Consider the following 14,606-nt stretch of genomic DNA (forward strand, 5'->3'; position numbering starts at 1 on the left):
TGGTCCCTTTTGGCTCAAGGTCACTAAGGGACTTTTATTAAGCTCTTTGAGTAGCTCCATGCCATGCTTTACTTTGTCATGTTCAGGTCATGTAGCATGTAGTTTTGTTGCTCCAAAGAGGGCTACCTGGTCTGAAATTCGAGACAAGTGTTAATTTCACCAAGTCTGAGAACTGTTTGTCATATGCATTTTTGCCATGCTTGTTTGAACCTGTTAATGAATGAATTGGTCGTAGCTCAGTGCTAGACTTTTGTTAAGCATCTTGTATGCATCCCTGCCATGTATTTTGTTGTCTTGTTTGGGTGCTGTAGCATGTTCACCTCATTGCATTTAGATGCCTACTTGCTGTAAATCGCAGACCGGTGTCATTTTTGGATCGCTTGCCATTTCCAAACCGTAATTCCGATTCCGACGTTCTTTATATCGTTTTCAAGCGATTTTATCTCATATTTCCAGTGGCACACTTGGATTTCCAAGTTGAGGTCAGGTTCATGCATTTCCTGTCATATCTTGCATTTTGCATCCCGCATCGCATCCCGCATAGCATATCATCATTGTAACATATTGCTTGGCCTTGCACGTGGTTGATTGTATCCTTGTTGCTTGTTTGTCTTGTTTGGGTAGAGCCGGGAGACGAGTTCGCTAACGAGGAGCCCGTTGAGTTTGCTTTCGAGGATCCAGTCAATTCTGACAATTGTGCAGGCAAGATGATCATACCCTCGAAATCACTACTATCTTTGCTATGCTAGTTTGCTCTCTCTTTTGCTATGCCATTGCTACGATGCCTACCACTTGCTTGCAAGCCTCCCAAATTTCCATGTCAAACCTCTAACCCACCATGTCCTAGCAAACCGTTGATTGGCTATGTTACCGCTTTGCTCAGCCCCTCTTATAGCGTTGCTAGTTGCAGGTAAAGTTTGGAGGTTGTTCCTTGTTGGAACATCTTTTATTTACTTGTTGGGATATCATTATATTGCTATGTTATCTTAATGCATCTATATACTTGGTAAAGGGTGGAAGGCTCGGCCTCTCGCCTAGTGTTTTGTTCCACTCTTGCCGCCCTAGTTTCCGTCATATCGGTGTTATGTTCCCGGATTTTGCGTTCCTTACGCGGTTGGGTTATAATGGGAACCCCTTGATAGTTCGCCTTGATTAAAGCTTTTCCAGCAATGCCCAACCTTGGTCTTACCATTTGCCACCTAGCCTCTTTTCCCTCGGGTTTCCGGAGCCCGCGGGTCATCTTATTTTAACCCCCCCCCCGGGCCAGTGCTCCTCTGAGTGTTGGTCCAAACTAGAGTCCTGTGCAGCGCCCCCTCGGGGAAACTCGAGGTTTCGTTTTAGTTGTATGGAGCGCTCATCTGAGTGTGCCCTGAGAAAGAGATATGTGCAGCTCCTATCGGGATTTGTCGGCACATTCGGGCGGTGTTGCTGGTCTTGTTTTAACCTGTCGAAGTGTCTTGAGTTACGGAGATATCGAGTCTGATCGGAACATCTTGGGAGGAGGTCTATTCCTTCGTTGACCGTGAGAGCTTGTCATGGGCTAAGTTAGGACTCCCCTGCAGGGATTTGAACTTTCGAAAGCCGTGCCCGCGGTTATGGGCAGATGGGAATTTGTTAATGTCCGGTTGTAGATAACTTGAACCTTAATTTAATCAAAATGAATCAACTGAGTGTGTTACCGTGATGGCCTCTTCTCGGCGGAGTCCGGGAAGTGGACACGGTGTTGGAGTAATGTTTGCGCAGGTTCCTCTCTAGTTTCTCGCTCGTGCTTTGCCTCCTCTTCTCGCTCTCTTTTGCGAATAAGTTAGCCACCATATTTGCTAGTCGCTTGCTGCAGCTCCACCTATATTTACCTTGCCTTACCTATAAGCTTAAAAGTCTTGATCGCGAGGGTGCGAGATTGATGAGTCCCTATGGCTCACAGATTACTATTACACCAGATGCAAGGCCTGATGATTCCGCTCCAGGAAACACGTATGAGCTCAAGTGGGAGTTCGACGAAGACTCTCAACGTTACTATGTTTCCTTTCCCGATGATCAGTAGTGGTGCCCAGTTGGGGGTGAACGGGACCGTTGTCGCATGTTGGGTTCTCTTTTATTTTTGGCGCCGTAGTCGGGCCATGAGTGTTTGGATGATGTAATGTTATTCATGTACTTGATTGACGTGGCGAGTGTAAGCCAACTATTGCTATCTCCCCTTTATTATTTATATATTACATGGGATGTTGTGAAGATTGCCTAACTTGCGACATATGCCTTCATTGCAATTATGTCTCTAAGTCGTGCCTCGACACGTGGGAGCTATAGTCGCATCGAGGGTGTTACAAGTTGGTATCAGAGCCTTCCCCGATCTTAGTAGCCCCATTGCTTGATCGTTTTTAGCGGCCGATTTGTGTTTATAAAAAAAATTTGAGTCTTTAGGAATTATATATCAGAGAGATTAGGAATTCTTTTTACTTCCCAGTCTCCTCATCGCTCCGGTAAGGCATTCTGACGTAGAGTTTTGACTCTTCTCTTCTCAAATTTCACTAAAAAAAATTTAGGATCACGCGGGTATCTTGGAATCGTTCCGATGGTTTTATGATGAGAACATTGTCTTGGTGCCTCCTGTCAGGGGTTTAGTGGAAGTGTCCCGGGGAGTTGAGCTCTGAGGTGTTGTCATCATAATTTTATCGTTGCAGTTCTGGAATACCTGAGTTTAGTACGCCGACATCGAAAATCTCTTTTATGCAGTTCGTTGGTGAGATAACCTCGACGCCACCCAGTACTGGGGCGGGAGTTCGGGAGTATTGCCATAACTCATATAACGAATGCTTTTCGAAGGTTGAGGTAGATGATTTCCGAAGGTTTCTTGGTTATGTGTTGAAGGATGGATACAGCTGGATGTAGGATTTGCTAGTTTGGGTGAGATATTATGCTTCCCTTGTATCCCCAACACCTGATTGCATAACCGGAAAATTTCGGGAGTTTATAAGTGGGAATTCAAGTAGTGCTTAGGATATCTTTCCGACAGATGTATGATATGAAATTGGGGTTCGACGTCTAGTGGTCCGCCTATTCACGGTCGGTTTTACAGTGGTCCCGTTGTGTCTTAAAGAGTCCTTGGCTATGCCGACTCGGGGACGCTTCGTATGTCATGTGCACTGCCTTGTACATGATGGTGTTGTACGATCGAGCCCGTGTAGGCCCCACCACGAAAACTTTGGACGAAATCTCTATCGTATGTTTGTTCCAGCTTATTCTACAAGCCAATCCTTTGTTTTTTTGTTTTGAGTTATGGTATTCGAGTTGCTTCAAATTCAAATGTTGATTCCATATTTTTCCTAAGCGGTGTTCTCATACTCCTATGTGAATACTAAACCTTCATGATAATCGAGACTGTCATGTCAATCCTTTTCAACTGGTGTGCTTCTCTTCAAGTGGATCCGATCATTCCAACTTCCGCAAGATCAATTATCACTTCTTCTCAATGGTGTTTGTTTCATCCGTCTCCAAGTTGCCTTTGTTTTCCCGCCCACCCACCCTTTTTTCTTCAAGGACTCGGATTTATTAATCAAGCATCCTTTTATTCTTGTGAAGTCTCTTGATTCTTTTCTTTGAATGTTCTACCCGGTGGTTCACATGAAGATGCTCTTCTAGTTCGTCATTCCTCACTCATTTTTCATCTCCGGTGGTTTCAAGTCAAGATTTTTTGATCATATCCTTTCCTCGTTTCAATGTTTTCTCATGCCAGTGCAATTCTTAATCATTCACCTCTCGCTATTCAATTGTTCCGGAGTGCCAAAGATATCTCAGAAGGATCGTCTTGTCATTCAAGATCCGTTAATCCTATTTTGAGGATGTTTATCTCATTCAAGCCTTTTAATTCAACCGGTGCAACCTCTCTTTTAAATCATTCAACGGTGTTTTATTTTGAGTGGGCCCATAACCCACAGGTTTTTTCCCAGGATCTTACCTGACTCTTCTTATTTTCCCGGAGCTATCCTCAAATTTCTTTTCGAAGTTTGACGTAAGAATGTGTTATCATTAGTCAAATGTCTTTCTCCAAGATCTTTCAAATTCTTTTCATTGTTGATTCAACTTTTATATTCTTCTTTATTTCGGAGTGCCTCAACTATTCTTGGTGGTGTTTCTCATCGTCATTCTCGGATTTTGAAGACCGAAGAAGAGTTTTTCCTCAAAATCTTAACCATTCTCTCAGAGATGCGTAGTTCAAGCTTGGTACCATCCTCTCATAATTGTTTTCGATTGTGAGAATTCTTTTCACCTATCCGGAGCAATTCAAGATTCTTTTCAGTTTGATTCTCCGAAGGCCAACATTTCGGGACCATTCATATTTAGCTTTCAGCTCTCGTTCTCCAAATATTACCGGTGCTTCATTCAAATATTATCTAAGCAGTTCTTGATCTCTTCGTCCACTTGTATCTAAATACCCTCAAGTATCTTCATTTGTTCTTCATATTCTTCCGGGTGAATTGTGCCTTTGCTACGTTCATTTTCAATTCTACCGGTGGTTCGTCGAAGACCTTCTCAAGTTTGAGCTATATCTCTCTTAGTCCTTTTTCAAAGAGAATAAGTCGTATGCAATCCGTTTGCTCGTCATCAATTTAATTGGTGAAGGAGGAGCATAACATAATTCTTATTCTTGATTCACCCAAAGGTTTGATTCCTTATTCCAAAGGTTCATCAAATTCTCGGTTTCACTTGTTTCATCTTTTCTTTTCCCGGAGCTCCAAACCCTCATCACCACGAAGCTCCATTTAAATCATCGCAAGGCTCCACCTTGTGTTTTCAACTACCCTTTCTTTCCGTTTGATCATTCTTTTGTTTAACGGAGTTCTTCATGGAGGTTCTACAAGATGGTTCATCAAGGATTTAATTCTTTCTCAAAGTATTCATCGAGATTCTTTTCAGAGGATCTCAAGCATTCATCTTCTTGCTATCCGGAGTGCAATTCTTTCTTCCGCATCATTGGAGGTGGTATTATGTCATTCTTGATAACTTGAGTTCATGTCTCATGATTCACATGTTGTTAAGAATGAGGTATTTTAAATCCACCAAGCTCTTCGTTGGAGTTATCTTGGGTTATATTTCACCTAAAGCTTTCCTTTAAGGATTGTCGCTCTCATGGTGTTTATCAATGATCCAATTTCTTCATTTATCCTTTGCGGTGCGATATACTTTCTCGTCTCCTTGTTCATATCAATACAATTCTTTTACCGTGACTGGCAGTTTGTCACCTCATAATTCGAGATGTATTCCATAAGACCATATTAAGCTTATTCTTTTCGTTGTTGGTTTTCCAACAATACCGTTCTAGCACTTTTTGTAAGCGTGCTCCCTCAAGATCTTGTTTCCCTTCGTTCATCCCATTCCATTATATTCTTTTGTTCCGGAGGCATTGTGATGATGCTCTTTTTGACCCATCATCTTGTTTGTCAAGATCATGTTCTATTCCTTCCATTTACAGTCGGAGTGCTGTCCAAAGTATATCATTCTTAATCCTCCTCTATCTTGTTTTAACCGGAGTGGTTTCAATATATATCTTGCCCTTCAACCTCACGGTTTTCCCAATGTTCATTCTTCCTCTTTTCTAACGGAGTGTTTTCGACTTTGTTCACCTTCGTGGTTTTCTTTCTCGAATTTGTTCAACCTCGCAAGGTTATTTGGTTTCACTCATTCGTCAAAGAAGCAACTTAGTTTTACCTCTTCTCTTTCTCTTCCGTTTTCCCCTCCGGTGCCATTCTAGATCTCGAGACGAGATCCTCTCGTAGTGGTGGAGTGTTGTAATGCCCCAAGACCGGAGCTTCAGATGCCTTCCAGGGTTTCCGGGTTTCCTCGTGTGATTTGTTTGGTCCGTTGCATTTCATCTTTGCATCATTGGATATTTTGCGTTGTATCATGTCATCATGTGCATTGCATTTGCATACGTGTTCGTCTCAGGCATTCGAGCATTTTTCCCGTTGTCCGTTTTGCATTCCGGCGCTTCGTTCTCCTCCAGTGGTCATTTCTAGCTTTCTTTCGCATGTGGGGATTAAATATTTCTGGATTGGACCGAGACTTGCCAAGCGGCCTTGGTTTACTACCGGTAGACCACCTGTCAAGTTTCGTATCATTTGGACTTCGTTTGCTACTCCAACGGTTAACCGAGGGACCGAAAAGGCCTAATGTGTGTTGCAGCCCAACACCCCTCCAATTTGGCCCAAAACCCACCAAACTCTGCTGCATCATCTAGAGCGTTCGATCACGATCGCGTGGCCGAAAACCGCACCTCTTTTGGACTCTCCTAGCTCCCTCTATGCATATATATAGACCCCCTCCTTCAAATTCGTGGTTCCACTCTTCCCCCTAACCCTAGATCCATCCACCGCCGCTGCCGGACGTGTCCAGGACCGACCGGACGCGTCCGCTCCGCCGCGCCCAGCCTCTCTCGCGCCGCCACGTGGCCACAGCCGCCGTCCCCGCCGCCGCGGCCCGCCAGGCCCAGGGAGGGCCCCCGCGGCCTGAGCCGCCGCGCCGCCACCTCCCGGCCCGCGCGCCGCCGCCTCCCGGCCGCTGCCCCGCGCCGCCGCCTCCGGCCGCCGCCGCCACCGCCGGCCCCGGCCCGACCTCTCCTCTCCACTCTGGCGACATCGGCGATGAACTCCGGCGTGAACAGTGCACGCCGGCCCCGCCTCGGATTCCGCGCCGGTCAAACCCTAGATCTGGGGTTGTTTTTTTTACCAAGTCCCTGATATTCTCAGTCCATATGCACATGTTCGTAGCCCCGTAACTTTGCATCCGTAGCTCCGATTCATGCATATAGCATATCAAAATGTTCACTTCAGAGAGTATATCATTTTGTTCCATAGCATCATTTTCATTTGAGCTTATCTTGATGCCCGAAATGCTGTTAGAAGAGGGCTACTTGAGTTAATTGTCAGATCTGCTACTCCGTTTAGCTCTTTTGTCATTTTTGCCATGATTAACGTGTGCATGCTATGCCCATGAGTTCTACATGTGTTTTGTTAAGGGTTTTGTCATCTCTCCGGAGGTGCAACCCATGTATTTTTAGGATGTGTGTGGTGCCTTGTGCAAGCTTGCAAAGTGGTGCACTTGCTAAGTCTGTTTTCAGGGACTTAGTGATTTCACTAAGTCCTGGAGCTGTTTATCTCATGATGCCATATGTTCATGTTGTTTCCTAGTGATCCGTGCCTCTTTTGAGGATGATCAGTAAGGGAGTTTTGTTAATATTGTACTGCTCTATACAACCATGCTTTTGTTTGCAATTATGGAGCATCCTAGCTTGAGTCAATCGAGCTCTACTTTTGCTACTTTGTGAATCTGGGCAGATTGTCAACTTGTTTGCAATTTTGCCGGTGATGTTGTAGTTGATCCGTGCATGCTATGCTATTGTTCTTGCCATGTCTAGCTTGCATTTTGTGCCTTCTTGATGGGTGTATGCTTGTCTTGCCATGGCTTGCACTGTAGTGAGTGCATCGAGCTCGTAAACATGCCTACTTGGGTTATATTTCAGCATGTGCCAGTTTTCACTAAGTCTGAAAACTGATTATGTTTTTGCTATGTTCACTTGCTTGCAATTGTATTTTCTGATCTCTTTTGGGTCAAGGTCACTAAGTGACGTTTGTTAAGCTCTTTGAGTAGCTCCATGCCATGCTTTACTTTGTCATGTTCAGGTCATGTAGCATGTAGTTTTGTTGCTCCGAAGAGGGCTACCTGGTCTGAAATTCCAGACAAGTGTTAATTTCACTAAGTCTGAGAACTGTTTGTCATATACATTTTTGCCATGCTTGTTTGAACCTGTTAATGGATGAATTGGCCGTAGCTCGGTGCTAGACTTTTGTTAAGAATTTGTATGCATCCCTGCCATGTATTTTGTTGTCTTGTTTGGGTGTTGTAACATGTTCATCTCATTGCATTTAGATGCCTACTTGCTGTAAATCCCAGACCGGTGTCATTTTTGGATCGCTTGCCATTTCCAAACCGTAACTCTGATTCCGGCGTTCTTTATATCGTTTTCAAGCGATTTCATCTCATCTTTCCAGTGGCACACTTGGATTTCCAAGTTGAGACCAGGTTCATGCATTTCCTGTCATATCTTGCATTTTGCATCCCGCATAGCATATCATCATTGCATCATATTGCTTGGTCTTGCACGTGGTTGATTGTATCCTTGTCGCTTGTTTGTCTTGTTTGGGTAGAGCCGGGAGACGAGTTCGCTAACGAGAAGACCGTTGATTTTGCTTTCGAGGATCCAGTCAATTCTGACAACTGTGCAGGCAAGATGATCATAGCCTCGAAATCACTACTATCTTTGCTATGCTAGTTTGCTCGCTCTTTTGCTATGCCATTGCTACGATGCCTACCACTTGCTTGCAAGCCTCCCAAATTGCCATGTCAAACCTCTAACCCACCATGTCCTAGCAAACCGTTGATTGGCTATGTTACTGCTTTGCTCAGCCCCTCTTATAGCGTTGCTAGTTGCAGGTGAAGTTTGGAGGCCGTTCCTTGTTGGAACATCTTTTATTTACTTGTTGGGATATCATTATATTGCTATGTTATCTTAATGCATCTATATACTTGGTAAAGGGTGGAAGGCTCGGCCTCTCGCCTAGTGTTTTGTTCCACTCTTGCCGCCCTAGTTTCCGTCATATCGGTGTTATGTTCCCGGATTTTGCGTTCCTTACGCGGTTGGGTTATAATGGGAACCCCTTGATAGTTCACCTTGATTAAAGCTTTTCCAGCAATGCCCAACCTTGGTCTTACCATTTGCCACCTAGCCTCTTTTCCCTCGGGTTTCCGGAGCCCGCGGGTCATCTTATTTTAACCCCCCCCCCCGGGCCAGTGCTCCTCTGAGTGTTGGTCCAAACTAGAGTCCTGTGCAGCGCCCCCTCGGGGAAACTCGAGGTTTGGTTTTAGTTGTATGGAGCGCTCATCTGAGTGTGCCCTGAGAAAGAGATATGTGCAGCTCCTATCGGGATTTGTCGGCACATTCGGGCGGTGTTGCTGGTCTTGTTTTAACCTGTCGAAGTGTCTTGAGTTACGGAGATATCGAGTCTGATCGGAACATCTTGGGAGGAGGTCTATTCCTTCGTTGACCGTGAGAGCTTGTCATGGGCTAAGTTAGGACTCCCCTGCAGGGATTTGAACTTTCGAAAGCCGTGCCCGCGGTTATGGGCAGATGGGAATTTGTTAATGTCCAATTGTAGATAACTTGAACCTTAATTTAATTAAAATGAATCAACTGAGTGTGTTACCGTGATGGCCTCTTCTCGGCGGAGTCCGGGAAGTGGACACGGTGTTGGAGTAATGTTTGCGCAGGTTGCTCTCTAGTTTCTCGCTCGTGCTTTGCCTCATCTTCTCGCTCTCTTTTGCGAATAAGTTAGCCACCATATTTGCTAGTCGCTTGCTGCAGCTCCACCTATATTTACCTTGCCTTACCTATAAGCTTAAATAGTCTTGATCGCGAGGGTGCGAGATTGATGAGTCCCTATGGCTCACATATTACTATTACACCAGATGCAAGGCCTGATGATTCCGCTCCAGGAGACGCGTATGAGCTCAAGTGGGAGTTTGACGAAGACTCTCAACGTTACTATGTTTCCTTTCCCGATGATCAGTAGTGGTGCCCAGTTGGGGGTGAACGGGACCGTTGTCGCATGTTGGGTTCTCTTTTATTTTTGGCGCCGTAGTCGGGCCATGAGTGTTTGGATGATGTAATGTTATTTATGTACTTGATTGACGTGGCGAGTGTAAGCCAACTATTGCTATCTCCCCTTTATTATTTATATATTACATGGGATGTTGTGAAGATTGCCTAACTTGCGACATATGACTTCATTGCGATTATGTCTCTAAGTCGTGCCTCGACACGTGGGAGCTATAGTCGCATCGAGGGTGTTACATAGGAGCTTGGAAACCCTAATGAAGATCTGAGACACGAAGGAAAGGAAACTTACGGTTGCAGGTCTACTACGGAAGTCGCCGCGGGTTCTCTGGATCGGTTCACATCGATGCAGCGGCTAGAGTCGAGGGAGATGAGGCGCGGCGGCGGCGAAGCTCGAGCAGCGGCAGGGACGCGAGAGGAAGAAGACGGAGAGAGAGAAGAATGAGGAAGGCCGGGGCAAGCCTATTTATAAGGAAAGATGCGAACAGATGGGCGCGAAAATCAAGGGAGAACCGAATAATGGTTATCCAGCTATATAGGAGCCTCGATTCTCGGGAAACATTAAAGATAAAAGATCCGTTGGAAGATGACGTCATGAAAGTTTTTTGCGTTTTCAAGAGATGACGTCACGGCGGGTTACAAGGAAATTTCAGTAAAGATAAGATGGATTTTTTGCTAAGTATGGAAGATTGACAAAGAACAAAGTTCAAAGTCAACCTGGGGCCTAATGTTGGGGATATTACTATGAGTTGAGACCCGCCCAGGAGGGGCCGGGCCAGCCCCAATGGCGGGTTACGCAAGAAGCCCAGTAAACATTCAAGATTGTAGTTTATTAAGTCTTATAGAAGGCCCAAAGGCCTGAAGGCGGTTTAAGGCCTGAAATTATGAACCGCCATATGTAAGGAAAGACTTGTAAAGAAAGGCATGTAAAGGAAGTCACCGAGCCAGACACGATTATGAGCCAGCCGAGACTCTGTAGGCCACCAGGCGTCAACCCATGTATATAAGGGGACGACCCGGTGGTGGCTTAGAAAAAGAAACAACAAAATCAAGAACCAAGCCGGCGAGTTGAGCCTCTTGGAGACCGAAACCCCAGCAATACCAATCCCAACAAGACATAGGCTTTTACCTTCATCGTAAGGGGCCGAACTAGTATAAAAGCTCTCCGGTGTCCTTTGTCCCGATTAACCCCTTTAAGCTTCGTAGTGCGATGGCCCTACGACTAAGTCCTTGCTCTAGGACATCTGCCGTGACAAGTCCATGAAAAGTAAGGAGAAGTACATGAAGGTAATTACCTATTCTTAAGGCCTTGTACTTAGTTTCCTTGATTTGATTCGTAGGTGTAGCACTAAAATTTCTCTTGTCTAACTTAGGTGCCCCTAAGATGGTGTGCGGATAGGATGGACTGTTGGGAGGCGTTGGTGGATGAGTGGTTCTCTCCCCAATGGCTAGCCACCCACAACAAGGCCAGGGATAAGCGAGCCCAAATGCAAGGTGTGCCACACCATCAAGGGAGCTCCAACTTGTTTGAGTACGGGGATCACTAGGTATGTGGTTTGCTTCACGATTCATGCAATTTCATTCTTCATGCTAGCTTGAGCCCTTAACTAATATTTTGTTCCTCTCTTTTAGGCGTGACACAACAAGAAGGACGTGCCACCGTTGTTCGACCTCTATGCCATGGCCCATACTGCCCCGTACAAGAAGGCCAATGCATTCTCTAAGGATGGCCTCGATCACCGAGAGAGCTTCACCAACATCTCCTCCCACAACAAGCTCGTGACGTACAGATACGTTGGGAAGATGAGGAAAGGGGAGGACTTCAACCCGAGCCAGAGTCCTTTTGATCTAGAGATCGTGATGCTATCTGGTGGCGGGAGGCTCGGTAGCCATTGGGGATGGACTGATGTGTTGTCCTAGAACTCTCCCGGAGATCAAGAAGCGCCACACGAGCTCTGATCCTGAGACAAAGCTTCACCCATGGCCAATGGAGCTCGCCATCGAGGCTAGGGCCTAGGAGCTTCTGGTGAAGGCAAACAGGCAGGCGGCAGAGAGGGGCCTAGAGGAGAGGACGGCTAGTCTGTCGTAGGCGGAGAGGAACCGGAATGAAGCGTCTCACCGGGCCCTATATGAGCTCCTCGTGGTAAGTTTGTCCTGCATACTAGCCAAATCATGCACGTAATGTTCGTTTCACTACTAACTAATATGACTGACTCGTGAAAAGAAAATATGCATACTGCGTGCCAGAACAACAGTCATACCCCCTCCACCGATGCCCTAGATTGGTATAGCGCCGACGGTGAGTTTCATTTGAATGGTCATTAGTTACTAGTATTTGTTGGAAATATGCCCTAAAGGCAATAATAAAATGATTATTATTATATTTCCTTGTTCATGATATGCAGAAAAATGATCTTTGGACTGAGCTGAAGTCAAATTTCACCCTACCGCCAGAGGATAATCTAGAGAAGCCAGTTAAAGAGCAATTAATCAAGTCTTTTGCTCTTAAGAGGATGGCAGAACTATTCAGGAGGTGGAAGAAAGAGCTGAATAAGTTTGTCGAAAATAATGAGACACCAGAATTCAAGGGCAGATATGAGAAGATCAGAGATCACTGGCCCGCATTTGTGGCCCACAAGACATCGGAAAAGAGTAAGAAGATGTCAGCGACAAACAAGCAAAATGCTGCGAAGAAGAAGCATCACCATCGCACGGGGTCAGGTGGCTACCTCGTAGCCCGGCCTAAGTGGGCCAAGACTGAGAATGATCTGGTTGATAAAGGGATCGAACCAGAGACAATTAACTGGCCAGACCGTTGCCAGACTTGGTTCTTCGGGGCTGGCGGAACCTTGGACCCTGTAACAAGGAAGTGCATTTGGACGAACGATCAAATGGACATACCAGTCAGGAAGCTTCAGCAGTATATCGAAGCAGCGCAACAAGGGATGTTCTTTCCAAACAGAGAGAACAACGAGCTCACAATGGCCCTCGGGAATCCTGAGCACCCTGGACGGACACGAGGCACGCCAGGCTCCATTCCGTGGAAGGTTGGGTTTCCGGACGCAGGCGGTTACAAATCCCATGAGAGGAGGAAAAAAGTGCAGCAGACCCAAATGCAGGCGCTACAAGCAAGGGTACAAGTGATAGAGGAATGAGAAGCAAATCGCAGCAAACGTACTACCGAAGCTTCCCCCAAAGCTACCCCACCATCTCAACGGAGAAGCAGTGTGGCTTCCACCGAGCTACTTCAGCCGGAGCATGCCTTGACGGCTCCTGCCAGCTATCCCGTGGATGCTATCATGGAGTCTTAAAATTGCCACCTTATGACGCAATGGATGAATTTGAAGGTCAAGGCGGTTGTTGGCTCTGTTTATCCTACTGAACCCGGCGCAACTTTTCACTGCCGGCCGATTCCAGAAGGATATGCTAGGGTGATGGTGGATGAAACAACGGAGGGATTTGAGGACCTCCAGCTTGACCACCCTACCGGTGAAGGGGAGACTAGGCTGGGGTCTGCTCTGAAGACTCCATGCCTATGGCGGGAGGAGCTCATCAACCTTCCGAACTGGACGCCTCCGCCTCTGCCTCCTCCTCCGGCAAGTCAGGGCACTCCACCTCCTCCACCGCCTCCTCCTCCGGCGAGTCAGGGCACTCCGCCTCCTCCACCGCCTCCTCCTCCGGCGAGTGACGATCAGGGCACTCGACCGGCTCCTTCTCCAGCGCGTGGCGGCACTCCGCCTCCTTCTCCGCCTGCACCGACGCGCCCGAGCAGCCAGCCTCCTCCTTCTCCGCCTCGTCAGCAAGGGCGAAAGAGACCTGCCGCCGCTCTGGCTGCTCCGGCACGTCGTAGTCCTTCTCCTCCGCCTCATAAGCAAGTAAAGAAGACAACCGCTCTGTCTGCTCGGCCGGCGTCTAGCAGTACAGCCAAAGGCGGGAGGACATACAGATTCGGTCCTTCTCTGAAGACTCTAGAGAAGTTACCATACGAGAAGACCCCGGAGGAGAACGCCGAGATCGCGCGAACCGAAGTGGATGACTGGTTTCAAGGGTTGAAAGCACAGAGACATCCACCTCCGGAGGAGAAGGTAGATCCGGTGAAAGCGAAGCGCACTCTGGCTGCCCTGACAAAACCACCCAAGTCTCCGCCGAAAGGAAACTATGAGCGCATTATTGGAAAGGAATTTGCCGAAGCGAAGCGGTCGGGAAATACTGTTAGTGATCAAAGGCTGAAAGAACGATGAGCTGGGAAACAAATTGCCTAGCTCGGCGAACAAGCGAAGCAATCATGCCCCCCGCTCAAGGTGCCTAGCGACAACATCGCTAATGATCCGAGGATGGTGCCCGGTTATAGCAATCTTGCCGATTACCTGCCCGACGATGTACATTATGAACCCATGGAGGTGCGGATATAAAGATATGAGTACGGGAAGCCTCTCGTCAAAGATGAAAGATCTCTATCAACGATGATGCAAAGATTGCATGATTGGTACTTGAAAATCTGCAGAGACTCTAGGGGAGGAGTACTTTGTATGTGAAAGTTAAAAAGGAGCATGACCTCGTTGGAATTGAACTGTTGCCTGTTCCATTTGAGGAGTTCTTTCAGTTTTTCAATCAATTGGCCCTCGATAAAACAACGGTCACCTGCTACTGTCTGTAAGTAGTACTACTTCTGTCATTAAGTCTCTCCATATAGCTCAGCTCTTTCATTGCATGTATTTATAATCATCCTCACTATATTATGCAGATTGAAGATCGCTGAATTGAAGAAAAGACAAGTCGGTGATATTGGGTTCATTAACACATATCTCATAGATGCAACTCAGGTTAAATTTCATGCCGCAGATACCGAGGCCAACTTGCTACGATCGTTGGTAATAAATGAAAACAAAGATATAATACTCTTTCCTTACAACTTCAAGTGAGTGTTACTGTCTTGTGC

Source organism: Triticum dicoccoides, chromosome 1A (assembly GCF_002162155.2).
Source record: "Triticum dicoccoides isolate Atlit2015 ecotype Zavitan chromosome 1A, WEW_v2.0, whole genome shotgun sequence".
NCBI classification, from domain to species: Eukaryota; Viridiplantae; Streptophyta; class Magnoliopsida; order Poales; family Poaceae; genus Triticum; species Triticum dicoccoides.